We start from the raw sequence: 28,000 nt of genomic DNA, 5'->3' as shown, positions 1-28,000 counted from the left end.
GAGTAAGACTACTGATGTTTGCCATCTGCTAGGGAGCACAGACCCATACAAAAGCAGTGACATACACAACCACTGGAGGCTGCCAATGGTCCTACATGAAGTCTATCAACTGCTATTATTTTTAATGTCTCCCATCATTTCTTTCCCTCCACAGGCCACTTTGTTATTTTGCTTTCTTTAGTTTTGGAAGTTACCTTCTGTAGTAATACATGCAATCTCAAGTGAGGTCTGTGTCTCCTGCTTGAAGCTCATGAAGATCTGAGGAAATGGGCAGCCTTAACCCACAGGTATTGCCCTTGTGCCCTACACTTATTTGTAGTAGCATTTCTTCTCAGGTGAAAGAGGAAAGCTGTATATGTATGGTTTTTTCTTTCTTTGTTTTCCCCTATGAACTGATCTCTAGAAATGAGCCCCAAGTTGCCTCTGCTATTTGGTCCTGCTACGGCTCTGCACGTGCCTGGGGAGACCCCTCCCCTTGGACCACCTTTGGTCATCCTGCAAACACTCTCCTAGAAAGACTAGGGCCTTCCCAGGAGGGCTGAGGGATTGATTGGCTGTGATCTCCCAAAGGCCAGCACACTCATATGGTAAAGGCCCAAATGTTCATCCTGCAGTGGGAGAAACATTCCTAGGAGATGCGTGGAAATCGCCGGGCCCCTGAATGCGCCTTATTCCATGGGTAACGGCAGCGACAGGATTTTTTTAAAGGTCTGCTTACTGGCACTGTCTATGGTAACTTGCTTTGCTCTTTTGAAGTTGCTTCTCCTGGGTACAGTCATCACATTACTTTTTGGAATTCCTGTTGGTTTTTCTCCTTTAATGTGAAACCGACTCCCTAGAGTCCCCCATGGACAGATTCTTTCAAAGGGCAGGACAAATCCCTCCCACTCCCAGGCCTCACCACCCCGAACATTGAGTCACTTTCATCAGCTTCTCTTGGTCGGTGAAAGTTAATGTATTTTTGTCGAGACAATTTTCGTTTCATTTGGAAAAACCATGACAGAGACACATATTCAACTTTCAGGTGATTTTCTTAAGTTCCCAGCCATGGTACTTGCAAGATTCTGGATGTCTAAGAAAGGACATCTTGTCCTATTTGTAATCCTTAACAAGCATCTCTGGCAGATCACACAACCCCCACCTCGGCTACCTTTAACGGGGACTTTTTCTTTAAATAAAAAGGGATGTATTCTTTTAAGATAAGATAGATGTGAATCCTGCAAGGTTGAAGTTCATCTTGGAATGTGCCTGAATCCCTAATGTTTGTATTCAGATACAGCCTGCAAAATTAGGCCTCACAAACAGTGAGAAACAAAATCAGGTAATTTTCCACCGGTTGAGGCTGGAAGCAGGCCCCGCCCCCAGGGGGGTCACTGCCTGGTTTTCTCATCTTCCTGCTCTGAGCCACAGGCTTTCTGAAATGGAAAAAAAGTGATCAGATCCAATGAAGAATGCCAAATGTCTGCCAGGACGGAGGTGGAAGCTTGGGAACTGGGAAGCCAAGGTTTCATTTAAGATTCTTTGCCATTTTGGCTGTTTGCCTTTGGACAAGACACTTTGTATTTCTGAGACTTTAGTTTTCCTGTGTGTGAAGCAAAGCTGAGAATACTCGCTTATCATTAGCTCTGAAACCTTAGGTGAGATAGGAGATGGATTGGTTTTTATGAATAAATAGAGAAAATCAAAGATGGATATTGAGAAATTGCAAGGTCATGAGCCGTATGGACTAACTGGTTATTTAGGCAAGTAAAGGAAAAGACCGGAGTTGCTGATTTACCATGAGGGAGAGAGCCCTGCAGAGGGACTGGACGATGACCGGCCGTCGCCGCAGATCTGCCACCAAGAGAATCAAAATTACTCTTGAACCAATGTCACCATCCAGGACAGCGGTGAAAACATAGGATGTTGGCAGCTAGTCCTGGCTTCATCACTGAAGTTACACCCAGGCCATCTTCTCCCACTAAAGGTCCTACTTTATGGTGGAAACAGGCCCAGAACTCTGGTAGACGTGAGGCGGGGGAAGGGTCCTGGCTGCTGGTGACACGGGAGGGTCACAGCATGGATGGGGCTTATAGGCCTTTATGCCTCCCCAGGGGCAGCTGAAGACAAGGGGCGGAATCATGATTCTCCCCTGAACACTTCAGCACATATCCCCGAAGAGCAAGATTATTCTATATTCCACTTAACCTGAGTACCGTCATCAGAGCTTAATTAACAGTAATTCCCTAATAATATCTAATGTTTAGCTAATATTTTCAGATTTCCCAATTATCTCTGGTCTCTTTTAGAGATGTTTTTCTTCTTTCCCTCCCTCCCTCCCTCCCTCCTTCCCTCCTCCCTCCCTCCTTCCTTCCCTCCCTCCCTCCCTCCCTCCCTTCCCTCCTTCCCTCCTTCCTTCCTTCCTTCCTTCCTTCCTTCCCTCCTTCCTTCCTTTTCTTCCTCTCTGTTTTCTTCTTTTTTTTCTAAACTCTGATCCAGTGAAGATCCAGGCCTTGCATTTGGTTCTTCTTTCCCCATTGTTTAAATGACAAAATCGATCTAGATGCTCTCGAGGCCTGTCAAAATGTTATGTTTCCACCATAGTTTTCTCAGAGAGCGGCCACTTCTTTAGGACATCTAGTGAGTGAAGGCCTAGATGGCCTAGAGGCCCTTGTACACCTGCCTGGCTTCCCTCCTCCATTGGAAAATGAGCACGTAAATCTTCCTTACGCATCAAACAAGGCTCTCCAAAGAGTCCTCCTCCTCATTCATTCATTCATTCATTCATCCACCCATCCAACCATCCATCCATCCATCCATCCAAGAGATTTGTTGAAGGCCATAATGTCCTCAGCACTATTTAAATCCTGGGTGTACAGCTGCAAAAACCACCAGCTAAGCAACAAAACCAGACAGAAACACCTTCCTTCATGGAGTTTACATTCAAAAGGAGGCAAGCAATAAACAAAATAAGTAAAAGGAGGCAGAGGAGGGGAAATAAAAGAGGGTGGTGAGTTTTGGAGAAGGACGCAAGTTAAAATAGTGTGGTAAGCCAGGCCCCACTACAGGAGGATTTGAGCAGACAGCAGAGGGAGCCTAAGAAGTGCCCCATGAGGACACTGTCGGAGGGGCGTTGCCAGGCAGAGGTGTGGGTGCTCAGGGGTGGCCCCAAACAGTACGAAAGCCCGTACTCTGGGACAGTTTGATGGGGGGAGAGTTACCAGATGCAGATGTGTGCGGCAGGCCGTTTGCAGACTCCTACACACTGGTTTTCAGAGTTCCAGTATGTGTGTGCCTATACATCAGCTACAGCGGGTTGAAAAGAAATACTTTTGAGTGTAATTATTTTCAATAAAGAGGACAAAACTTAGAATTGGAATCAGAATAATTATTCAAGAATCAGCTCCACCTTAAATTCTTTTCCTAACTAACTGACTCTAAGAATTCTTCAAATAACACACATTAAGATTTCCAAGACATTCAAATGTGGGGGGATATTGTCTGTTGGAAAATCTATGCAATACATTCATTTAAATTCCTTTTACTCTCCACCCCTTTCTATTTGACAGTGTTGTTCTTACATAGTATAGTTATTAACAGCTTAACCCTGGAGCTAGACCACCTGAGTTCGGACCTCAGCCCCTCTCACTTACCAGCTGTATGGCCTTGAGCAAGCTACTTAACTTCTCTGTGCCTCAGTTTCCTCATTTATAGATTTGTATTAGTAGTAGAGCCTGCTTCGTTAGGGCATCCTGAGCATTAAATGAATTTATATAAAGTGTGTGGAATAGTGCCTGGCTCAGGTAAACACTAGTAAATATTATTATTATCAAATCCTTACAACATCTTTGATCATGCTTTTTCAGTTTTGAAATGAGGAAATAGCTCCAAGACACAGCTAGTATGTGTCAAGGCTAGGACTTGAAGCCCACTTTTCTGGGGAAAGTCTGCTCTCTGCAGCTCTGTTTGTCTGAGCAACAGCGTGGCTCTGCCTTTTCCAAGAGTGGTTCCAAACTCTGGGCACTATGGACAAACTCTGGAGTCACATCACTTCTGACCTGGTCTATGATCTTCAGCCAGATGTTCAGTTGTGGTGTTTTACAAACCACGAACCTGTCCCCTGGAGCATTTGTACTCTGAGTGAGCCCAGGAAATGTGGACGGAGAGAGTGGGCCTCTGCAGCAGCAAAGCTCTGGGACTCCTTTCCTGAGAAGGTACTGGGAGTAAGGAGTCCGTCCTTGTGGACGGCCGACATCCAGGCCCAACGCTGAGTCACAGATCACAGCTCCTGAAGATAGAGGGGCCAATCTCAGCTCTTCTTCTCAGCTTTGGTGACTTCTTCTGATGGCACCCCCTTCTCCTATCACTGGGGAATTCATCTGGAAAAAGCAGTTATTTCATGAGCTGCCACGTGATGAAAGGGCTTAGCTGATGCATTCATTCGTTCATGCTGTCTCCTAGGCAGCTCTCTCCCTGGACTAGGGCCGGCTTTACAGAATTACCCTTTTGCCCTCACACCTCTCCAGGGGCATTAGGAGGCTCCTGTGCATAATCCCAAAGTCATGTAGACTTCTAAGGGCTAAAGGAAAGGATGCACTGACATTGTGATTTATAATAATAAATGTGTATTTGGTTATTGTCCCCATTTCTGGCACAGAGATCCTAAAACCTTAGAATGGAATTTCCCAAGTGATAAATGTTATAAAGGTGCCTTTTGCTGTGTTAATGCAATTACTTTTGGAAAGCGCTGGCCTAAGTAACCAAAGGATGGGGGTTGGTTGTCTGGGACTCTAACCATGTGGTTTGAGGGTTTCTGCCCCAGGTCTGGACCTCAGGAGAGGGGAGGATTAGTGGTGATTCAATCAATTGCCAACGACCAAAGAATTAGTCAGTCATGACTGTGTATGAAGCCTCCATAAGAACCCGAAAGGATAGGGTTCAGAGAGCTTTCAGGTTGGTGAACACGTGGAACTGAGAGAGCGCGTGCCTGAACAGGCATGGAAAATCTGTTCCCCTTTTTCCATGCTTGCCCGAGGCATTTCTGCCCTCTGGCTGTTCCTGAATTATATTCTTTTATCATAAACCAGTGATCTAGTAGGTAAAATATTTCTCTGAGTTCTGTGAGCCACTCTAGCAAGGAGTGGGGCATGGGAAGCTCCGATCAACAGCCCTTCTGTCAGAAGCACAGAAGACAACTTGCCTTGTAACTGGCATCTGAAGTGTGTGTGCTGTGGGGGAGTCATGTGAGACCGAGCCCTTGACCTGCAGGGTCAGATACTATTTCCAGGAAGATAGTGTTAGAATTGAGTTGAATCATAGGACACTTGGCTGGTGTCTGAGAAATGCTTGGTGCTGTGGAAAACCGTTCACCCATTGTAACTTGTGTGCAGGATCTTAAGCACATACTCTGGACAATCTCAAATGCATTTCAGGCTGGCGGTCTCTGCTATCATTTTCTTGAAGGCCAAGGCCAGTTGAAAAAGCAACATACATCCTTGCATGGTATCCTGGAAAATGAAACCTGGCAGGAAATTCTGGACCGTTTGGTCAGTGTAATAATGTTCCCTCTGTCTCCTTCCAAGTCCAGCGCTTAGGCTGAGAAGTTTGGGTCTACAGCCCGGCTACATTCCTCACATGCACTGGGGCTTTGTGCCCAGCCCTGAGTGTATTTCTCAGAGACCCCGCTTTGATGGGGAGTTCTCTAAAGAAGCACTGACGCCACCTCTCTGTGCAGGCTGGTCTCTTCCCCCTCTTCTCTCCTTGCTCTCCCCGGTCACCCCCACGGCCTTGCCCCCAGTGCCTTGCCCAAGGAGGCATTCTCTCGAGGTCTGGCCACCAGCCCCTCCCAATAAAACTCTCATCGTTTCCTCTTCAATCACCCCTTCCTGGCTCACTTAGACATTGATAGAATCAACCCAGGAATTACTCTGAGTTAAAACAGGGTTCATTGTGATGACTTTTTGAAAAATTAAGTTAATTGATTTGCTTTCTGTCCTGGCTGCAGCTGCTTTCTGTTTCACTTTGTTTTGGAGCCGGGCAAAGAATGAATCGCAGGGTAGTTTGTCTTCTGTTACAGAGCCAAGACTCCAGAATTCTCTGAGCCACATGCCAGACTGGTTCTTTGATCAGGGGTCTTAACATCACCCCTGGACTCCTGAGACAGTACCATGCAGTCCCCTTCCCTCCTCCTCTGCTGCTGCCCCACCCGGCTTCCGCATCGACTCCTGGGGTCCACATGTTAGGTTGTGGGGTTAGAGTGGTTAGCACATAAATCCAGTCCAGGAGTGTTTAAGTGGAGCACCCACCCTGAGCCTGGCAGTGAACTTTTGGCAGAGTGGACAGACGACCACTGACTGCTCACATCAGGCAAAGGGCAAGGCTCAAGGGGCTCATGACTGACTTGAAGAGGCAGGCTTTAAATTGTCACTAACCCTGTAATTGAGATGGTATGAACACAAGCCCCTCAGGGAATGGCAGAGATGGGACTCAGGGGTCAGAGCTGTGGTCTCAGGCCCAGCCCAGCCCAGCCTCTGTGGGAGGGAGGCACTCATAAAGCCTGGTTCTGGGCTTCCTCATTTTACTGGGGAAGAGGGACCCTTGGGTCAGAAGTTTGGGGCCAGCCCAGAGGGCCAATCTAGGCATTGACCTCAGCCCCGAGTCTCCAAGCAACCAGGACAAGTTCAAGATAACAGAAAAATGCTAATCAAGTGGTGGCGCCATACCTGCCTATTTGTGCCCTCTTGCTCACGACCATTCCTCTTCCTCCTGCTCAAATAGCTGCATTGGCCCCTGGACAGGGACAGGTTGGAGGGTCCCAGGCACATGTGGTGCTTTCTCAGTCTTTCCCTGCCTTTTGCTTTAGCTGCCTGGGTCCCAGCCTGAACTGGATCAGAGGTCAGCAGGACAGACATGGCAGCTGTAGTCCCCAGAGGCTGGGCTGGGCTCTCCTCCCTAGGTCTTCCCAGCCTTCTCTATCCCGGGTTAACCGGCCCAAGAACACATCCCTTGTCTTCAGTTGCTTTGCTTGACCTGTGAGAGGCATTCCTTTTGAACATTTCTCAGGAACAAAGTACAGCACCCCTTTATTGACTTGTGAGTGTCTTTTCTTGGGTTCTGTAAAGCACTTGGTTATTTGTTGCTTTGCAAGAAAATATGTAACTGATAATTTCTCCATGACAAAAAGATAAATGTGAATCACTAAAATCAAATTGGGTCCCTTCTACTTGGTTTTCATGCTTCTGCATAGACAGTAACTTCTCATTTCCATGCTGAATCACAGTGGAATCTTGGAAGACATTCTAAATGGCAAACTCAAAATATGTTGCACCAACAGCACAGATGGCTCAACTGAGGGGACTCCCTGACCAGCAATCACTGAGTGTCACCTGTGCATAGATGACAACATCATGTCTGCTGTCTGGCCAACAGCAGTGATGATGCTGTTAATCCTAAAGGCATACTGACTGCAGAGGCATTGAAACATGAGGGGAAAATGTGTGCTTTAAATAGACAAAATATAGACAAAATACAATTGTTTCTCAAAAGTATGATAATTTAGCAACTTGCAGTTCTCATTCAATATTCTATCCTCAACATACTTCCACATCAAGGAGTATCTGTACCCGCACTCTTAAAAATAACTGTGGATTCTAGTTTATTTCATGGTGTTCCATTGACTGAGTTTATTATTCATCAAAACCCTATTTTGAAATAAGTTGGGTGCTTCCTTTTTTTTCTGCATTATTAGCAATGACGCAAGACCATCTCTGTAGACAATAAGATTTTGATACATACAGCATTATTAACTTTTTAGTTTGGTACCAAGGAAAATGGGAGAAAGTATTCCTATGAGATCTTAAGTGTTATAAGGTGACTTCCCCTGGTTCTATATTGGAAAGTTACTGCTACAACTCAGCTAATACCTCCTCAGACCAAGAATATCACAAATTTTGCTATATCTGTTGACAGACGGTCGGTCTCTCCTCAGTTAGAACTGCCAGATGTAGCAAATAAAAACACAAGGAACCCAGTTAGAATTTAATTTCAAATAAATAATTTTTTAGCATAAGTATGTCCCATACAATATTTGGAGCCTGCTTATACTAAATATTATTGCTTATCTGAAACACAAATTTAATCAGGTATGCGGTATTTTAGATGACAGCCCTATCCGAATGGATCCCGTGTTGCTAATATGCTGACCTGGCTCAGCTCTTTCTGAAAGTTGAAGGTCAGCTTTCTTAGAGTTACTTCATTCCTGGAGTATATGCTGATTTTAATAAAAGTGTTGCATTTAACCTCAGCTCTTCCACTACACAAAGGCAATATCAACCGAGTAGGGCAGGGAGACTGGGGAAGGATCAGAGTCCTAAGACAGAGACCTGCAAGCCACCATAACTTTTCCTAGCTGTGGAACCTTCCACCCTCTGAGCCTCCATTTTCCTACATAAAAAATCAGGAACCATATTATGACTCTCCTTGTATTGCTAGGTAAAACAGCAATGGGCTGATTTACATGAAAGCTTTAAAGAACTACAAAATTCTGAACATTACAAGCGAAACATCATGGGGAAAATTCCAAGATCCCAGAGCTCTAGACCTGTTGAATTTTCCCAGGTTCATGTGGTACTGATCTCCTCCAGCAGCTACCTGTGTGGCTCACCCCCATTTCTCCTTTTCCCCCTAAATAGAGAGCTGCCCCAGGCCATCCCAAAGCCCCAACTACTCTCAGGAATGGCTCCGCTGAGGGAGCTACACACAGAAGACCACAGATGACTGGAGATGTCATTTTCATTTTCTCTAAAAGCTTTCAGAAAAGCATTCCAACAGATTCTTGGGTTTTAAGAGCAGGATTTTAATTAGACCCAAGTTTATGGATGTCTTCTTCCATCCAAGTTGTGTAAAGGGTATTAGAAAGTAACCAAGAATTCTGACAGGACTTTGGAACCAGGAAAAAAAAACTGAATTAACTTCACATATATTGGTTATGTTGCTGAATTTGTGCCCAGGGGAAAATCCCAGCTAGGGCTGTCAAAAGGAAGGTCAGCTGTCAGCATTTCTTTACAGCAGTGATAACTCAAGGGCCTGCGGAGCCACAGACACTAGGCTGAATCTTTTACAAGAGCCTATGGCAATTGTCTAGCTCTTTAAAATTGATAAAAGTGTATATAATTTCAGGCCAAAGACTGCATTCTGAATGGCACACAAAGCCAAAATCAAGAAATTCTAACATTAAGTGATTAAAATAATAAAATCAAAAGACACAAAAAAAATAGCAACACAGAACATAGGCACATTTCTTCAGTTTACAGGGCATTCATATAAATCGATATTGGATAATTCAAGAGGAAAATCAGGAAAGGAAAAGATATGAACATGGAGATTACAGACAAGAAAACATGATTAACTTCATCCATAATTATAGAAATGTAGATGAGATAGCAATTCTCAGTGAGCAGATAAGGAAAACTGAGAAAGCTGGTCAATATTTGGTATTGGTCGTGCCTGGGCAATCCGCCACTGTCAAATGCTGTCACTAGAAGTCCTAATGGTCTACTTGTAAAAGGATTATTTGACAATATCTGTTAAAACTGCAAGTTTATCTCTCTTGGTCCAGTAATCCTATGACTGGAAATTCACTGATACAGATAAATTCACAAAAGTACAATAAGACATGCATATAAAAATGTTAATTGTAGCATTCTTTGTAAGAGCAAAAAACTGAAAACAAAGTAAATATTAATGGTAAACTGGTTAAGTAAATAATACAGGATTGCAAATGTAATAATATAGCCATACAATATAATATTGTGCAGATATTTAAACAGGAAAAGAAAAAGACCAAGAATTAGGATAAGCATGATTAACTGCATGCCTTCCAAATCTAAAATACATCAGGATACATTTACAAGTAAAAAGGATATGAATACTGATGTATGTGTATTTTTATATGTATTTACTTGGTGATAATAGCATACTTTTTCTTTTCTTCCTTGAAGGATACAAAGAACATAATTGATGGTGGTCCCTTTGGGGAGTAGGCTAATGGTTGGGGGGTTGGGAGTTTTTGCATTTGGGGTTTTACCTTGCTGTCCTTTAATTGCTTGGAAAAGTGATCAGAAGCAGCGCTCCAAGGCCTCTGAACCTGGCAATGGATGTGGGAAGGCACGGCCTCTTGTCCAAAAGCTGCGAACAGGTGCGGCGAAACAGCAAAGGACTAGGATTTCTGTACAGATAAAGGCCGGCTGGCTTGACTTTAGAGGTCACAGGGAAGCAGCAAGCGCTAACAGAAGTGACCTCCAATTGGAACCAGAGGGCTTTGACTCTCGGCAGTCTGGGCGCCAGTCAGGGTTCGAGGTAGGGGAGCTTTAACTTGAGCCTCGGAGGGAGTCAGACAGCTCAGAGGGCTGGCTGAGTCTGGGCTGTTAGGCAGCTGTAACGACCTGGCCTGACCGAGGGTTGTCATGAAAATTCCCTCCAGGAAGGCACGTTTGGCCTGAGCTCCGAAGGTGGGGTAGGAATTACCCAGACAAAGGAATGGGGCTGAAAAGCTACCAGGTGAAGGAAAAGCATGTATGAGGGGCTGAGACAGGCCGGGTGGTAGGCAAGCCCAGGTGGTAGAGCAGATACAGCTGGGAAAAGGCCCCCGGTAAGGTTACAGGTAGGCGGGGTGCCTTCCTATAGGACTTGGGGGGCAACGGTTGGGGTTTCATCCTTATCCCAAGAGCACTGGGAAGCTATTGAAGGGTGTAGACAGGATCGCTTAGTTGGCAGTGAGAATAGGAGCATGCAAAATGATAGGAGAGGAAATTAAGAAGCTTTGTGGAAATCCACATGTGGAGATCACGGTGGGGATGTCAGAGCTGGTGCTAAACTTGGCTGTAAGTTTACGGATGCCTCCTGTGATCTCTGCTTAAAACGGACCACACCAGCTGGCACAGCATCCATTCCACCAGAGTGGTGGTCGTGGAGATGAGGACCAAAAGTGAAAAAAAAATGAAGAGATCTGCAGATCTGAACACCAGACACGGGAGCTCCAGACCCTGTAGGACATGGGGCTGCAGCCCACATTCCCACTCATGCGCGTGGCCTCCCGCCACGCCCAGGATGCTGATCATTTCCTTGTATCCGCATTAGACTTTAATACTGACCAGCCACTGGAATAAGAACTGGGGTGTTCTGGGCAGATTAATCTACTTTCCATATATTGACTACATTGTTCAGCATTCTTACTACTTTTCATTAATCCTGAGGAGGGACAGGACCATATCTTGGCAAAATTAAGTAGGAGAACCTGAGGTCCTGGGATTTTTAAGGTTCTTTTCGGCCTTACATGCCTTATCCTCTGAGGCTATAGACATGGTGAAGGGGTGCCTCAGCGAGGTGGCCAAAGCCTGAAAACCCACATGTGCACCAAGCCTTTGAATATACGTGGGTACTGCTGCCATTATGAAATATAAGTTTATTTCAATATTCTACTGAATCCAATATAACTTTTGGTCATTATGTATTTTCTTAATCAATAGATCTTAAAAGTATAATCTGTTATTATGTGGGGTGGGGGTATTGTGGATTTTTTTTTAAAAAGAGGTCATTATACTTAAGAATTACTAGCCTAGGGCAAAGGATCTGGCATAGCAGACTGATGCACTATTCAATAAATAGGTATTGCATGCCTATGTGAAAGGCACCGTTCTAAGCCCTAGAAATACTCATGAATGAAACAGACATAGTCCTTGTCCTCAAAAAAATGTATAGTTCATTGGGAGATAGATACCAGTTAACAGACAGCTAGTGACTGGAACACTGGAGAAGAGTTGATTTTAAGTAGAAGGTAAACAGTTTTCTTCGAGATCAGTTGAGTTTTAGGACTTACGGACATAATGCTACTCCTTCAAGTTCAGGGATATATGTTTTGAAAGAGGAGCCCTAGAGGGGTAAGCATTAACCCAAAGGGTTGCATTTCTCCTGGAGATTTCAGGAAATATTTTGACAGACTGCAGAGAACTATTTAAATAGCTTGATTGGAAGACAAATTATAACCTTTGCTGAAATAATAGAATACTGTTCAAAGTGGACATGTTAATAGCCAAGATCATCAATATATTAATTACTTAATGTCTGATATTGATTTATAAGTTATGTATGTGTGGAGGACTCTCTTCATATATTTAAAAAAATATCTCTGATAATGGTGTCTGTAATACTGTTAAAATGTCAAAAAAATGTGTATCGGGTCTGGAAAGATGCTACTGTTTTGTTTTCTGGTTATTAGTCAGTTCTTGAAATTCAGGCCTGACATGCACAGTAGGAAGAGTCCAATGATAATATAACCAATAATAGAAATAGAAGCCAAAAAACAAAAAACAGAAAGAATTTGAGACCCAGTGCCTGGTAAGAGTTGGTAGGTAGAGAAGAACCATTGCCCAGAGCTGGTGGAGTAATACATAGGATGGGAAAGGCAGGACAGTTAGCTGTCTGGATGCCCAAGATGCTGTTGGCCAATTGGGAGGGAGAAGAGGAGAAATGGAATAAAGACCAGGATAGTTGGCACCAGAGAGTTATTTCCTTTCTTTTTCACACTATCAGTATCCTTTAAAAAAATTGAGATCAACCTGAAGAGCATTCTGACTGAAAGTGTATTTTGTCTTTAATGTTTTTCATGATGGAAGGTTCTTGCAAAATTCCTGTTGGGGACCCATCGGCCAAGGTGGGTATAGCTGAGTTTGGTCTTTGGGAAATGGGAAAACTTCTGTGCTGTAGTCATCTATCAGGTAGGTGTCATAGCAACTTGAAGGTGGAGGAGAATGTTTCAGCCATTCATTGTAAGGCAGAAAGATCAATTTCCATGAGATTCATACCACCTGCTGCAGAAGCTTCCCAGATCAGTGGAGACTGGCTCTGGATGAGGCTGGATTTGCTTTGTGATGAGTTCCCCTACCTGCTTGGCTTCAGTCTTCTCACTGGTAAAACTATGAGACAGGTTGACAGAACCCCCTTGGAGCTCGGACACTGGGGTTCTCGGATTCACTTATTCCATGGCAAGTGTATTTAGTTTCCCGTCCTCTGCTTCACAGCTTCCCTTTCTTCCTTGTCCTCCCTTGAACATCGGTCGCAAGGAGTGACTGTACATTTGTGGCCAGTTTGGGCAGCAGGGATTCATCACAGAGATCAAGATGCACCAGGGTCCCTTAGTTGCTGACAGATACTTCAGTCATTCCCTGCTGGGAAGATAGACCATATCCGTAACTGTCCCTCAGGAGAGGCCAACTGCATGCCACAGGGAAGAGGTTGGTTTAAGCCCTTGACACCTCACACTGGAGTCTAAGCCCAGAGCAGTGGAGTGAACTCTGGCTAGGAAACCGCCTGATGCAGAGCAAGGGTAGCAGCCAGCTTTGCCCTTGGGAAGCCAAAGAGGAATGTGTCTTCTGCTGAGCAGAAGGCCAGAAGACAGAGGTGAAAGACCATTAGCAGAGGTTCCAATTCATCAAACCACCTTTGCAGGGTGTAGTGAGAGGGAGGAGAAGGCAAGACAGAGCCCTCCTCCCTCAGACTTCACAACCTTACAGGAGAAACCAGATGCCTGCCAATAGAGACAGAATGAATCACAACGGTCACCACATGTGCCGACTGTCAGACACTCCAGAGGCCACCTCTGCATGAAGGTCGGCAAACTTGCTTTCGCACGGCTGGGATTTGGTCACATGCTTAGATTTTTAGCTCCCCCCCAACAAGATGCAGAGAAATCCTGGCATTAACCTTGATGTTGTATGTGGCGTTTCTGTTGGCTTTCCCCTGGCCTGCCTGAGAGGTGCGTGCAGCTGGTCTCAAGCTTGTCAGCTTCCTTGTGGCAGCCCGACTTCTCTTCCTGGGCAACCCCAGAGCCTGTAAGTTTCTCTCACACCACAACCACCCCCCAGGGCGCCATGCAGGGCCTAAGCATCCCATGCTGGCCATCTTCTTGTCTCCCGTCCACTGTAGAAATTCACTAGCTTTACGTAGTAGTGTTGGCAAAAGCATGAGGAACAGCCACCCATCTACTGCTGGTGAGTATGGATCAGTATGACCTGCACGGCAATTTAGCATCACCTATCAAAATTACAAGCACCCATATCTTTTGACACACAATTCACTTTTAGGAATTTAACCCACAGAGGTGTGGCGGTATTGCAGTATTGCTCATACAGCAAATGATTATAAACATACCAGATATCTATATTTCGGTCCTGGCCCAATAACATAAAGTATATTCATAGAGCAAAATATTCTGGAGCCATTAAAATAATGTGAGATGGGCTGTTGTTTTTTCCACAAACCTACTAATTAATCTCAAAAAACAAACAAAAGTTGTTTTTTAACAACTCTTAGAACACTCAAAGTTTTCTTAAGTAAAGAAAACACATGCTCAGCAGCATTATGATCTATTTCCATTTCAGTAAAAACAGTGAGGGTGGTAACCTATGCCCTTATTTATCTGGAAAGACATCAAGAAAGAGCTCATGGTATTTGCCAGGAGATGGCAGATGGGTGCCTTGGGGTTTGGGAGTGGCAGAGATCTCTCAGCTAAGACTTCATCTTCAAAATGCCCTGATAAAGTTCCATTATCTTGGCAGGGGGTGTGGTCCATTAATCCATTAGCTCTTCTATAGATGAATGGATCACAGTTCCAGCAATAAAATGGAATGGAAAAGAATCACACAGCAAATCTGGGAAGATTTCTTACACTTAGTTTTTGGAGTTGGTATTATATCAACATAGTTCAAAATTGAAATTAGAAGGGAGCACACAATAGTTGGTGAGAGGGTAGATGGAGACAATGCACATGGTGGGGGGCTTACTATGTATATATGTGGTATCCAGTGGCATGGGAAGTGCCAGCTTTTCATGGAACTCATCATTCCTTTTGGGGCACGAGACTTCTGGGACTGTGTATGGAAGAAAGAACCATGCTTGGGATTTTAAAAATACGGAGTCTGGTTCCCCTATGCCACTTACTGGCTGTGTGGCATGACTAAAGCAATTTTCTGACCCACGTTTCCCCATCTACAACGTGGGGCTTGTAACAGCCCCCCCCCACCACCACTCAGTGGCTGGGATGTTTAAATGAGACAGAGCATGAACAAGTAGTTAGTATTTGAGTATAAAATCTGTGCCCAATGTTCTAGATAAAATAATTTCTCCCCTCCCCACATACCCACTGGCTCTTGTTCCTTTCCCTCTGTTCTAAGGGTATTGAATCGCTAGCACCTGTTATTGCAGGCTGCTTCTCATCCTCTTCAGGAGCTGGTGATGCATGACTAGCAAATTTATTTTTATAGAAGTAACATGTGGGTTTCCCTTGTTGGCGATAGTGCCCCTTCTCTTCGGTGCTTGCCTCTGGGTGACATCCAGCTCCTCATTTTGTGCATTACTTACTTTTGCTAAATAGATGGAAAGGTACATTCCATTTGGCCTTCTCTGTCCTTTTCCAGCCTAGGGAAGGAAGGTGGTGTCCTCTAACTGGTGCCCACTCTGAACCACTTACCTTCTGTGAAAGGTGGGACCCTCGGCCATATCACCAAGGCAGCCATTATTAGTTTCCTGTAGAGATTAGGGACATAGACGTTTGTATGTATATTATAACCACCTTTTAAATATAAATTGGGGCCATGATATTTAATATTTTGAACCTTGGTGTTTTATTTCACAACACATTTTTTGGATTATTTTGTATCAGTGCACAGGCCCTTGACTCCCTTCCCAGGATGTTATGTGGGTCGTTTCCTTTGTCCTGGGAAGGGCCAAAAGCTGTAAAAGAAAGATGCCCCCGTGTCTTGAAGTGGAGCTCAGACCAGCCCCCCAGCACCTCCTCAGAGGAACCACCCACTCTGGTCTACTTGGGGCGACCACGGGCAGGGAGGAGGCGCGGGGTCAGCCTGGGGGATGCTTAACACCATTCCCATGAAACCCGCACACAGCAGCACTCAAAGACCGACCACTGGGCCCCACAGAGACCCCTTCCAAACGGAAGTGGGGACCAGGGACCCCTGCTGCAGACATGTTCTGTCTTAGAACTTAAACTCTTTTGGCAACCAGAGCTGTGTGCCCCAAAGCCAGCTGCTCCCCCTTGCTGGTGACCTGAACTTTGCTGTCGCAGCAGTGTGAGGCATGGTGGGTGTCTGTCCAGGATGGCTGGGGGACATCCAGACAGGACACTTCTTTCAATTGCCTCGCTGTCGTCCTCTCAGGGACTTCCTCCTTCCTCTGCGCTTTGGGGGCAGAAATCCTCCTGTTGGCCCCCTTTGAGGTCAAGTCCTGGCTCCTCTGCCCCATGTTGCTTCATGGCTCTTACTGCAGGGGAGGGACGGCCAGCCAGGTCCAACCTTTGCCTGTGAAATGGACGAGGTAAGAAACTCTACAGGTTTGTTTTACAGAATGAGAGGCTCTGAATTCACTGATCTGTCCTGGGTGACACCATCTGAGAAGTTACAGCAAAGCCTGACTCACCTCAATCACCTAGAAGAAAAGCCTGTTTAAGGAGAAGCAAAGAAAGCTCAGCTGCTCTCCTGAGCCTGGGTGGCAGTGGCCTCTCTCAGGGCTCTGACAGCAGGATACCTGGCCATCTGGGGCACACGGTCCCCTCCCTGGGGAGGATCAAGGGCAGGTTCCACTTTCCCTCTGTTGTCAAAATACTAGAACCTTCCTGATGCTAATAAACCAACAAAGGACTTGACACAGTTCTGAGGCCCACTGAGCCCTTGTGAGCACTCCTCGCACTTGAGTTCACTTTGAAGCCACAAATATCCAGCAGCAGAGGCAGAAAATTCCTGGTAACCTTTAGAAAAAACCCAATTTCCAGCTGTGTACGACAAAATGACTATTTAATAGATGCAAATGTCGTTCTTGAATATTTTTAGTCTTTCTTGTCGGTGTCTGAGTCATTTGGAGTGACAGATTGCATTCGGGGGAGAGCAAGGATCTTTCCAGAACCCCATTCCTTCACTAATTTATTTTGTACCTTTGGCTCTAGTGAACCCTCTTTGAAATTTTGCATGAAGCTTCCTGGTGCTTTTTGACAGCGCATCATACATTTGCCAGATCAATTTAACAGAACAGTGGCTGGCTGGCCCATTGTGAGCTCTTGACTGGGTCTCTAAGGGAGAAGCAGCTTCTGTGAACTGGCCCTGCTGTATCTGCTCTGTGCACAAAAGTTTCAAATTCCAGCTACTTTCCCAGCCTGTTTGTTTCTTTTCCTTCAGTGCTGTTTATGGCAGGAAGTTGTTTTTTGTTTTGTTTTATCTGGAGGCTTTGCTGGGAAGACGCACTGGCCTCCAAAAAGAGGCAGGGGAGGGAGGGGGACAGTTGTGACAGTGCTCAGGTGCCTCCACGCTCCTCCCTCTGCAGCCAGGAGAGGGGTCCGAGGAGCCTCATCAGGTGGAGATGGGGTCCGTGACTTCCCCAAAGCCCTGCTCTCAAGGTGTGCGTCTCAATTTTGGCTGCATAATTCAGTGCACTTGGGGAGATTTTTAAACGACCCATATCTAGACCTCAGCCCCAGAAGTTCTCTTTTAATTGGTTAGGGGTACAGCACACCCAACGCCATTCTGAAGGGAAAAGGGAGGGGGACACCGTGAAGGACCCCCTTAAAGGAGGGACGGATCTCATTATTGGTTTGTCCCCAGACTTTACCTCATCACTTGGATCACAGAAAATACCCCAGAGAGAATAAATAAAAGGCTGAATGTATGATTGAGAATGGGAACCAGAAAGTTTTGAAGACAAATGATAAGAGGCCAAGTCATATGGTGGGAAAAATCCAACCAACTGGGGTTTGGGTGAGTGCATTCTGATTTTTTGCCACCATTTGCTCACTGGTACTTTGGACAAAAAAACCTCTCCAGTCTGAGCCTTAGTTTTCTCATCTGTAAAGCAAGGGGTTTGGCACAAGTAATTCCGAATGTTCCCTCTCTATTTTTAAAGTTCTCTGAGTAGATGGTTGCCATGTCTACCTGTGGCATTTGGCCATTTTTCTCGCTGCATGTGTGACTCCAGCCCTCTATGAATTGGCTTAAGCTGAAGAGCAGTCCTCCTTGAACAAGAACCCTGGGGCCATCAAAAAAGAGGTTGCTTGGTGACAGTTTGCACAGTGATGACAGATACCCAGTGTAAGGGGAGAGGGCAGAAGTTTCCAGAACATCCTCCGATGCCCATGGTAATTCATGGTGGGTGGAGGAGGATGGGGAGGGGCACCCAAGCCTGGAGCATTTCTTTTTGATGTGAGCTGTAGGGAAAGCTGATGGAAACATGGAAATTCAAGCCGGCTGCAGAGACCTAAAATCAAAGTTGACTTTTCCCCTGGCCCAACTCCTTTCAGCATTGCCCAACTCTCTCCAAACACTGCTGAATGGCTGTTTATGTGAAGATGAAAAAAAGCTCTCTGTTGACTTTATTTCCAAATGCTGCCTTTTGGAATTTACACAAGAAGAGGGCAAACTGCTCTCCAGGCTTGACCATGGGGTCAGCCGGCTCCAATCCCCTGCCGCAGCTTTCTGGCTCCATCTCCTCAAACAGAAGCTATTGAAACAGGGATCAGTAACTCAGATAAAAAGTAGGGCAACGTGGGCTTTGAATCCCAAGGCCAAAGGCATATCACAAACTGGTCAACTTCTCCCTGTGAAAGACTATGGCTCCCCACCTTCCCTGAGACCTGTGCATGGTCCTGCCCCCATGGGTGGGGCACAGGGCGTGATGTGCACGCTCAGAGGCCTCTGCAGCACTGCAGGCTGCCAAAGTCCCAGGTTTCTGTGGCTGCAGGGGGAGGAAGCTCTAGCTTGGGACAGATGCCTAATCAAGGCAAAGGCAGCAGAGACTCTGAAACCAGACCACCTATTGTATCTCTTTAAGCTCCATGACCTTAGGCGAGTTTTAGTCCTCTCTGTACCTTGATTTCCCCATCTGAAAAATGGGAATAATAATGCACCTTTGTATTGTGACAGATGGTAACTACACTTATCACTGTGAGCAATTAATGATGTTTACCATTGATGAGTCACTAAATTGTTCATCTGGAATGGATATTGTATGTAAATTGTATTTCAATTTTAAAATTTTGAAAAAGGGAAAAATAATACACCTAGATTATTAGGGGGCTTAAATGGGTTTACATTTCTAAGACAGCTTAGAATTGGGGTGTTTCAAATAAATTAAGGGCTCTCAAAAGTCAGTGTGAGTAAGAATCTCCTGGAGAATTCTACAGAGTTTGCAGAGCTCATTGCAGAACTCAGTGGAGTTTGCAGAGCTCCATTTCCTGTGCGGCTTTGGATGAGGGCCTGGGATTCTTGGTTTTGATCAGGTGTCCCTGAGTGACTCAGACACAGGTGGCCAGCACTGCCTGGTCCCTGGCTGCATCTGCAGCTCCCACCGAGGGAGCAGGACCCTGCTTCTCTCGGGATTGGCCCCGATTGCCCTGTGAGCTGCTTCAGTGGTTGCAGATGTTTTGTCTGGGATGTGCTGGAAAGTTCTCCCTCTTCTTGACCAGCTGATTTTTCAAGTTGCAGCTTGAGCAGCATCTCCTCCAATATACCTCACTTTTTGACAGACCTGGACTTCTAGTGGGGGCACAAGCCATTATCTGCTTTGCAAAATTCAGTTTTTATAAATGGGAAGCAATCTCACTGGGGGAAAAACCCTCATCTGATCACAAATACCTGACCTGAACTGACCTGAGGCTATTTATAGTTTTTATTTATTCCACTCCGTGTGGATACTCATGCTGACTGTGGAAATATTAATGCGCCTGATGATAGCATGCTGCCAGACTCTAATGGCCGTGTTACATAAAAATCTGCATACTAAATATGTCTGGCCCCAAGAGTTTAGGATTGTGGGTCTGTAGCACATTTTGGTCTGATTACTGGCTTTCTTCTCTGCCTTGCCACTAAATGAAAATCCTAAGGGCAAACACCCTGATTTTCATTTGCAACCTCAGCATCTAGCACCATACTTGGTGCGAGTAAGGATCAATTGGTATTTCTTGAATGAATGAATGCTTTTGTGTAGAGGAAATTGCACCTGTCACTCTTACTCTCTGTGACATTCCCTCCCACTTCCTGACATTCATGGCAGGGTTTGTAAGATTGATTTCCCATGGCTCCTTGGGTCCCCTTTCCTTGGGACCAGGACTGCAATTGGGCAGGCTGTCCCCAAGCTGGGGCGGGGAGAGCCCGGGCAGATTATGTTTCAAACAGTTAAGATTCTTCCACTTGCCATCTGAGCAGAGTTTTGAAAAAGAGGGAGAATTTCTGGAGCCTTGGAAAATCTTTAATGAAACAATTTTTCCAAGACTGGGAGATGAGATCCTCTTTTCCTTCTGCTTCATCAGGACACAGCTCTGCCTCTATGATTTCATGAGGGCAGGATGCTCTGGCAGACCAGCCCTCGCAGGCTTGGTAAATAAACTCCAGGGCAGGAACCGGGAAAGATACCTCAGCAGCTCATAAGCCAACTGAGCTCTTAGGAGAGGAGGGGATGAGAAGACCCAGAAACAAGCTTTGAGGGACTGAGCTCCCCGTGGACAGGAATTAAAGCCCCCAGGCCCTTGGGACATGCTGTTCCAGGGAGGGAGAAGAGTCACATTGTAAGTAAAGAGAAATGGGATGGTTATTAGATAACTCAAGCCCAAATCTCAACTGGTCCAAATTGCCTATGACCTTGTGCAGAGGTTGCAAACTCAAATGTTTACATTGGCCTGGCTGATAATAAGTGAAGAGGGCCAGATGTGACCCAAAAAGGACTGGATGGTAGTGCGGCAAACTGGAGAGTTTGTGCCTCATGTAAGGAGGGAAGCCCCTATTCAGCTCCTAGGGATTGATGCCAAGTCTAATAATTTTTCAAGAGAAATTGGAAAAGCTGATTTTTAGGTGAAATGTTCCATTAAAAAAATTCTGAGGCCAATTAAAACTCATGGACAGTCAAGTCATGGCCAATCACCATTCACCATTTTGCAACTTTGGTTTCCATACATATTGGGTGCTGCACACCCCCCAACCCACGTGACCCTAAGGAAGTAGATTTTTGTTTCTGAGCTTGATGATCCCAAGTGGACGTTGTCCTTCCCATTTGCAGATTCTCACCCCCACACCAAGAGGCAGAGCACGCACACCTCCTCCGGGACCTCCTCGTTTCCAAACACAAAGACCTCTTTCCCAGACCCTTGGTCAGCACCTAGAAGAGGCCACTGATCAGCCGCCAGACGTCATTTGCTGGCGCCTCTGCTCAGTCAGCCAAGTACGGCTGAGATGCCTGAGGGCCTCTAGGGAAACTGCCATCTCTTAAGAACTAAAATGTTGCTTATACTATGAGGCTTGAAAATTGTGCGTGAGAGGATGAGAAGCAGAGCGAAAAAGGCAACATGTTCATTTGCGGCTTTTTAGGCAACCAGGAGAGTTGGCGGGTGCCAAGATGCCCGGGGTGAGCAGCGTGATTTTCCTGGTGGATCATTTTCTGCAGCTCCAGGGGCTTTGCTGACTGTGCCCTTGTTTCTCTCTCATTCTCTCCAGAGACCCCAACTGACTTTCTCACAGACAGTTGACTGGGTCATGAGGTGGGAGATGCTCAGCAGCCTGGCCAATGCATGATTACCGTTCAGGAGCAGACGCAGGAAACAGCATCCTCAAAACTGAAATCTACAACCTCCAAGCTTGTGTAACCGGCAGCTTCACCCCATGGCCAGCTCCTTGAATCCAGTCTTACTGAGCACTGAAGGTACAGAGAGCCTGATGAGACCTATGCTGCAGGCTGCTGCGGGGCTATGCAGGAAGGAGGCGATCACACAGATAACCCCAACAGGAGACAGAAAGGACAAAGGGCTGTAGGTTCAGAGAAGGGGAGGAATGCCATTTGGTAGGGGAATCAGGGAGCTCCATGGCTGAGGTGCCATCTGAGACGGACTCTGCCTTTTGGGTAGATTTGGACACGTGGGAAGGTCACTCCTAGCAGAACAATGGGAGCAAGCGGTGTGTATGGGAATGGCCTGTTCGGGTGAACAGAGAGGCACAGATGGAAAGTGAGTCAGGAGCCTGATCATGAATGGCCTGCAGTGCCTGGCTGAGGAGGTCAGATCTTCATCGGTGGACACCAGCAGCCTTTGAAGGATTCTGCAGGGGACCACAATGGTTAGAGCTAGGCTATACCCGTAGCTGTCTGCAAACTGGATTGGGAAGAGAGAGGAAGAACTCGAAAGGAGTAGCAAGGAGGTTATTGTCATAACCTGGGCAGAAGTTAGAGGCAAGTAAGGTGGAGGGCTGGTGGGACTGCAGATGCGGGCTCAGACCCTGAGCTGGTAAGCCTGTGCCTGCTCCCCCATCCCTCCACTCCCCCGAGCCCACTCTAGGCAGGTGTTTGCCCTCACAATTCCACCAAAATCTCTCCCACTGGCATCACCAGCACCGTCTTCACTGCCAGTTCCAGTGGTCACTTCTCAGTCCTCATCTCGTGGACCTGCCAGCAGTACAGAACTTCCTTGACTTACAATGGGGTTACATCCTCGATGAAAATGCATTTAACATGCTTAACCTTCCGAACATTGCAGCTTAGCCTGGCCTAACTTACCATGCTCAGAACACTTAATATCAGCAGACAGTTGGGCAAAATCATTAAACACAAAGCCTATTTTATAATGAAGTGTCAACTATCCCATGTAATTTATTGAATACTGTACTGAAAGTGTACAGAATGGTTGTCTGGGTGCAGAATGGTGGCCAGTGTAGGGGGTGTTGACCCTCATGATCTTATGGCTGCCTGGGAGCTGCGGCTCGCTGCCCTGCCCAGCATCAGGGAGAGGATTGTCCCGTATGTTGCTAGCCTGGGAAAAGATACAAATTCAAAATTTGAAGTACAGTGTCTGCTGGAATTCATATTGCATTTGCAACACAATAACACACTACCATTAAGTTGGAGACTGTGTTTGATACATGCAGTCTCCCCGCCTTCATAAATAGGCTCTTTATTCCCAGCCTCGGTGCTCCATAGGCGCCTGGTTTTCCTCCACACCTCTGGCCATTCCTCTTTTCCTGTCTCACCTTCCAATCCCTGGACCCTCTTTTTCAGTCTCATAGCTTTAAATGCCATCAACATGCTGGTGCAGTTACACTGGTAACTCCATCCCGGCCCCTCCCTGCACTTCAACTTTCTTTGTGACCCCTTCTCTTGGATGTTTGCAGATGACTGCAGATGACTCAGTGTTATTACATTCCAAAAGGGCCTTGACCTTGACCTTATTTCTCAATCCTGCTTATGGCCTATTTGCTGTTCCTCTGGCCCCAAATGCTCTTCCCCACGCAGTCACACGGCTCACTCACCATCTGGAGATCTTTGCCCTGACCTGCCCGTTCTAGATTCACACTCCCACACTTCCTTAACCTTCTTCTGCTTGCTTTACTTGGCCTCATCAACATTTAATGGCACATTCATGTGTGGAGGAGGAGATGAAGGGAGGAAGGGAGGGAGAAAGAAGCAAAAACAAGTTACTGGAGAACATCTACATTTAGGGGAGGAAGAAAAATGAGTAGTAGTCAGAGAGGGAGTGAATAACCAGCAGAGCGAAATGTCATGGAAACCAGAGACAGAGTTGAAAGAAACGGTGGATAACACTGACCACCACACGAAGAGGGGAGGATGAAGACTGGGAAATGGCTGTTAGATGTGACCACCCAGGGGTCTGCTGTCCTACCGCCAAATGCCCCAGGTGGCCTCGAGCCCCAGGAGAGTATGCAGTGGGAACTTGAGGCAGTGTTGGAAACAGCACGGTGATATGGTCAGAGCTTTGGTGGAGGCAAGCTAGCAGGAATGTAGGACGGCTGGGAAGGCAAGAGAAATAAAAAGGACTAGCCTTTAGGATACTGCAGCCATCCGGACCAAGGGAGTTCTGGAAGCGAACTTAAGGGCCAGTGGCTTCAAATTCAACTTGTAGAGCAACTGGCCCAACATCAGTGGGGTCCTTGGGGTTTTCAAACCTCTGAGGTGAAATGATCATTGTTCCTTCCATGTAGGCGGCAATAGGTATTTCCCAATGCTATGGTTCTCTGGCCTCCACAGCTAATATTTGTCTCCTATTGACTCAGTCTTTGGCCTGTTATTTTTTTAACTGGAGACCGGGGTTCAAAGGCCTGACTTTTGTTTAAACACTTATCACATTGCAGAGGGCACATCCTCCTGATAATCTCAACTGATGAACAAGCAAGGCTCTTCTAAGTAAATAGAGACTGCCGAAAACGCGAGAGGGTGCAGCTGGGGGAGAGGGTGTGAGAGGGGCAAGAAGACCCTGCTGCAGAGGAGCTCTTAGGGCTCGTAAGAGAGCTCGAGAAGTGCAATCTGCAGGACAGATCCGAAACTCAAACTCTGCACAAATACTATTAAATATAAGTTAATATCTAACATCCTTTATCAAACAGAAGCTCTTTCAAGTATATAACATACTGGAGCTCCATCAAATAGCTCCTGGGAGTAGAGAATCCAGCCCTCAGGCTCTAAGTCTTTTACAGCTCTTCAACTCTTCGATGCCAACGATGCTTGCATTGCCCTGGAACGTATCTGGAAAATATGAGGCACTTGCTTTTGAGATGAGAGTTCTGTCCTGTGGCAGCCAGAGAAGTGGCGTGGCTTCCCGTGAGGGCTGGAGCTGGGGCTGATCCTGAGGAAAGGTGTCCCTTAACACAATGGATTTTGTGGCCTGAAGAAGGGCCCTGCCCTCAAAAACTTTGCTGTACTGTTTGCTGATACACCTACATGCCACAGTTTCAATCTTTATTCCTTTTGGCTTAAGCCAAGCTTCACCTTTGGAGTTTGTTAAAATAAAAATACTTCTGGAAGGGGTCATGGGTTGAATCTTATCAGTCATTTACATCATAGTGTAAGTGAGCTTATGGGCTCTTGCTTCTGAGGGGAGGTTTGGTGGAGAGGATGGTGGATGGGCAGAATGCTCTAGTTGAACTGTGGCTTTGTGCCGGATAATCTGGGTTCAGATCATCCCTCTGCCAGTTTTTTAACCTCCTAGTGCGTTTCCTTGTATGTAAATTGGGCCTACTAATATCTATCTTGTTAGGTTGCTTTGGACATTTTGAAGAAGACAACGGAACCCAGGAGTGGTGGGCTCTGGCCCCTATTATGGAGAGACAAGATTTGCTGCAGATGTTTGCAGCCGGGAGGATGCCTGACCTGAGCTTGACTTAAGCTCTTTCTGTTGTTCAGGGTATCGAGTCTCTGCCCAGATCTTCAGGGGCCTGTAGGTGAGAGGCGCCTAGGGTGCAGGGCCTGAGTGCACCCAGTGCCCCTTTGTGCCCTGGCCCTTCCTTCCACAGGCCCACTGCCCCACCCGAGGCCGAGGGCCAGGGCTCTCTCCCTCCCTGCTGTGTGATTAGGGAGAGACTAGCTTCATGTGCTTTCAGGGTTCCCTTGAAAACCCAGGTTTTGTCTGATATGGGAAGCTGCAGGGTCTGACCCTGTCTTCAGGCCTGGCTGGGCCAGGGGTGGCATCCAGGCTGAGTGTGTCTGTCCCAGGATGGGCCATCTGTGTCCTTCCTGCCCTCCTTTCTCTCCTGGGCTCAGTGACAAGCACCCCTCTGCCACAGACAAGCCACTAAGAGGAGGCGATGGGGTGAGGCAAGCACCCTGGGCCCACAGACAGTTGCCGCCTCCGGGTGGGCCTCCAGTTCCCAGGAATGAGGACCTAGGGTCATTGCCACTTGGTGTCTCTGCAGGGAAGGGCAGTTCCCGAGGGTAACAAGGGAGGGCAATCCGGTTCTCTAGGTTAACAGCACAGGCACCTATGGAACGATCAAGGGTGAGAGCCCCGCGCCCGCACGGCCACAGCCACCCTGGGTGCCACGCAGAGTGGACTCCTCTTTAGCTCGGCTCCTCCTTCGGCTGGGCCAGGCCAAGCAGGGCTGAACCCGGTTAATTTCCATGTGCCAGGAACTGGATGTAGAGCTCCCATGGCAGGGTCTTGCCTGGAAATTGCCCAAATGTATAATTTTCCTGCAGTCACGTTGGGATGCACCCTTCCTGTACGACTTCCCAGCACCTTCTGAGCAGTCTGTTCACTTAGGGGGTGAACACCCTGCACCCTTTCCAGGCTGACCCGTCTGCAGGTTAGCCCTTCCCTCAGAGAGAGAACCTGGGTTCCCCTTCCCCTCCCACCCCCCCACTCTGATCCCATTCCCACAGGGAGCAATGCGCCTGGACAGCGGTACTCCAGCCATGAGCTGCAAGGGCGCCCCGGAAATGGCAAGTTTGCTCAGCACCTGGCCATGAACAGGACGCAGAACAGCCAGCTCAGGCTGCAAGCCCAGTAAGTGACCACAGAGGAGCCACGATCTCCTGTGGGACGCTGTGTGCAGGTGGGCCAGGGCGAGGGTGCAGCACAAGGGCAGCTTCTGGCCTCTCCCTGAAGAACCGAGTACAGAAGGCCCCAGCTGAGGGACACCCGCTCTGCCCTGAGGCACAGGGCAGTTGCCCTCCACTCTGCAGAGTTTCTCCTGTCACCTGTGACTAGCAGTCTGCTTGGCAACATGGCCAGGCCCCACTTGGGAGCCCCACTAGGGAAAAGGGATGGAGGCACATGGACAACATGGGGACACTGGTTGGGACGGGAGCTGGGCAGGAGGGGACTGGGGCCAACTTACTTTCTTGCAGTCCAGTCTGAGGTCAGCCCTACAAAGTTCCCACCCTGCCTAGTCCTCACCAGTGGGTGTCCCCCAGGTAGCGACAGGGTCCTGAAATCTACCTACGGAGGAGTCCGTCTGGGCCTTAGGTCATGATCAACTTGTTTTCCTATCCAGTTCAAGTCCTATAAACACTTGCCGAGAGGTCCCAAAGCTGAAGTTCTCTAGAAACTCACCGTTTGGAGGAGGTTCTCGCCTCGGTGAGGAAGCACCACAAGGGTGTGCACTCTGTGACGACCAGGGGCCTCTCAGTGCAGCTCCTCAAGAGAATTCCTCACGGGAATCAGAATTCCTGGATGCCCACTCTTCCTAAGGATACAACACTGTTACCAGGGGCTTTACCGGAAGAGGTCACCCATGGACTTCAGAGCAGGTTAACTGCTTGTTAACTGAGCAACTGTGTAACTGGTGAATGATCATTTATTCGTCTATTTTTTGTTTTTCTCTAAGCAAGGCCACTCTCCATGCCCATACCTCCCTCGTACGTTTGTGAGGCTGGAGAGGCAGCAGGAACACACAATGATGCTGACACCTTTCCAGCAAGATGCCCTCTACCTCTAACTGCAACAGATAGGTTGCTAGAAACCAAGCACTAAATGATGTTCAGCTTGGCTGTTACCTCCTGGCTGTCCCCTGGGGGACAGGTTAAGGCCATCAAGAGGCAGCTTTTACTAAGGAAAAAGGAAAAAGTTTTGAGTCTTGAGTTTTAACAGGGTATTGACATGAGATCTGAATTTTGATGGCATCGTTCTTTTGAGAACCACCTTGGGCTTTACTACTGAGTCTCATTAACTCGCATAAATTGAGGGTTAGTAGGATAAAAACTAGAGGTGAAATATGCCTTCCCAGGGGACGCATATTGGATTTCTTAAGTGTTATGTAAAGAAATTATCAAGTTTAATAAAAAGATGGATGAATAACAATAGATGTGCGTCCCAATAAGCTTTAGCCATGAGGTTTGGGCAGCCTTTAATAAGGCCTTTAAAGGTGCAGAACTTTAAAGGAGAATAAGGAAATGAACGTACCGTAAATCTGCAGGCACTTAAACTCCTGAAACAATTAAGCTGATGCATTCACGAAGAAGCTTTAAATCAGACAACCCATAATACTTGTAGAAAATGTTCCAGCTTCCATAATTCTTTATTAAATATTTGACAAGTTGCATCACTTCTTTACAATGACTTCATTTTGTCACAGTACTTTTTTGCTGTCAGGAAGACAATCTACCATTTCTCTTTAGCTCTCTCAAGAAAAATGAAAAGCAAAAAGGACTTGTTCTTAAAACAAAACTTTTCCTGTGTGTATCAAATTCAACCATATTTTAT

The 28,000-nt window shown here is 46.7% G+C and overlaps 1 long non-coding RNA gene across 1 annotated transcript; it reads left to right on the top strand.

Moving 5' to 3' along the window:
- The first annotated feature begins 25 nt into the window (after positions 1 to 25).
- LOC118971990 (uncharacterized) lies at positions 26 to 27,998 on the top strand. Its single transcript, XR_012121230.1, has 3 exons — positions 26 to 287; positions 21,516 to 26,302; positions 26,793 to 27,998. It is a non-coding gene; the product is annotated as an uncharacterized lncRNA (long non-coding RNA).
- Positions 27,999 to 28,000: the final 2 nt, after the last annotated feature.

Source organism: Manis javanica, chromosome 9 (genome assembly GCF_040802235.1).
Source record: "Manis javanica isolate MJ-LG chromosome 9, MJ_LKY, whole genome shotgun sequence".
NCBI lineage: Eukaryota > Metazoa > Chordata > Mammalia > Pholidota > Manidae > Manis > Manis javanica.
Note: the sequence above shows the minus strand (reverse complement) of the source record. Positions and strands in the feature narration are given on the sequence as shown.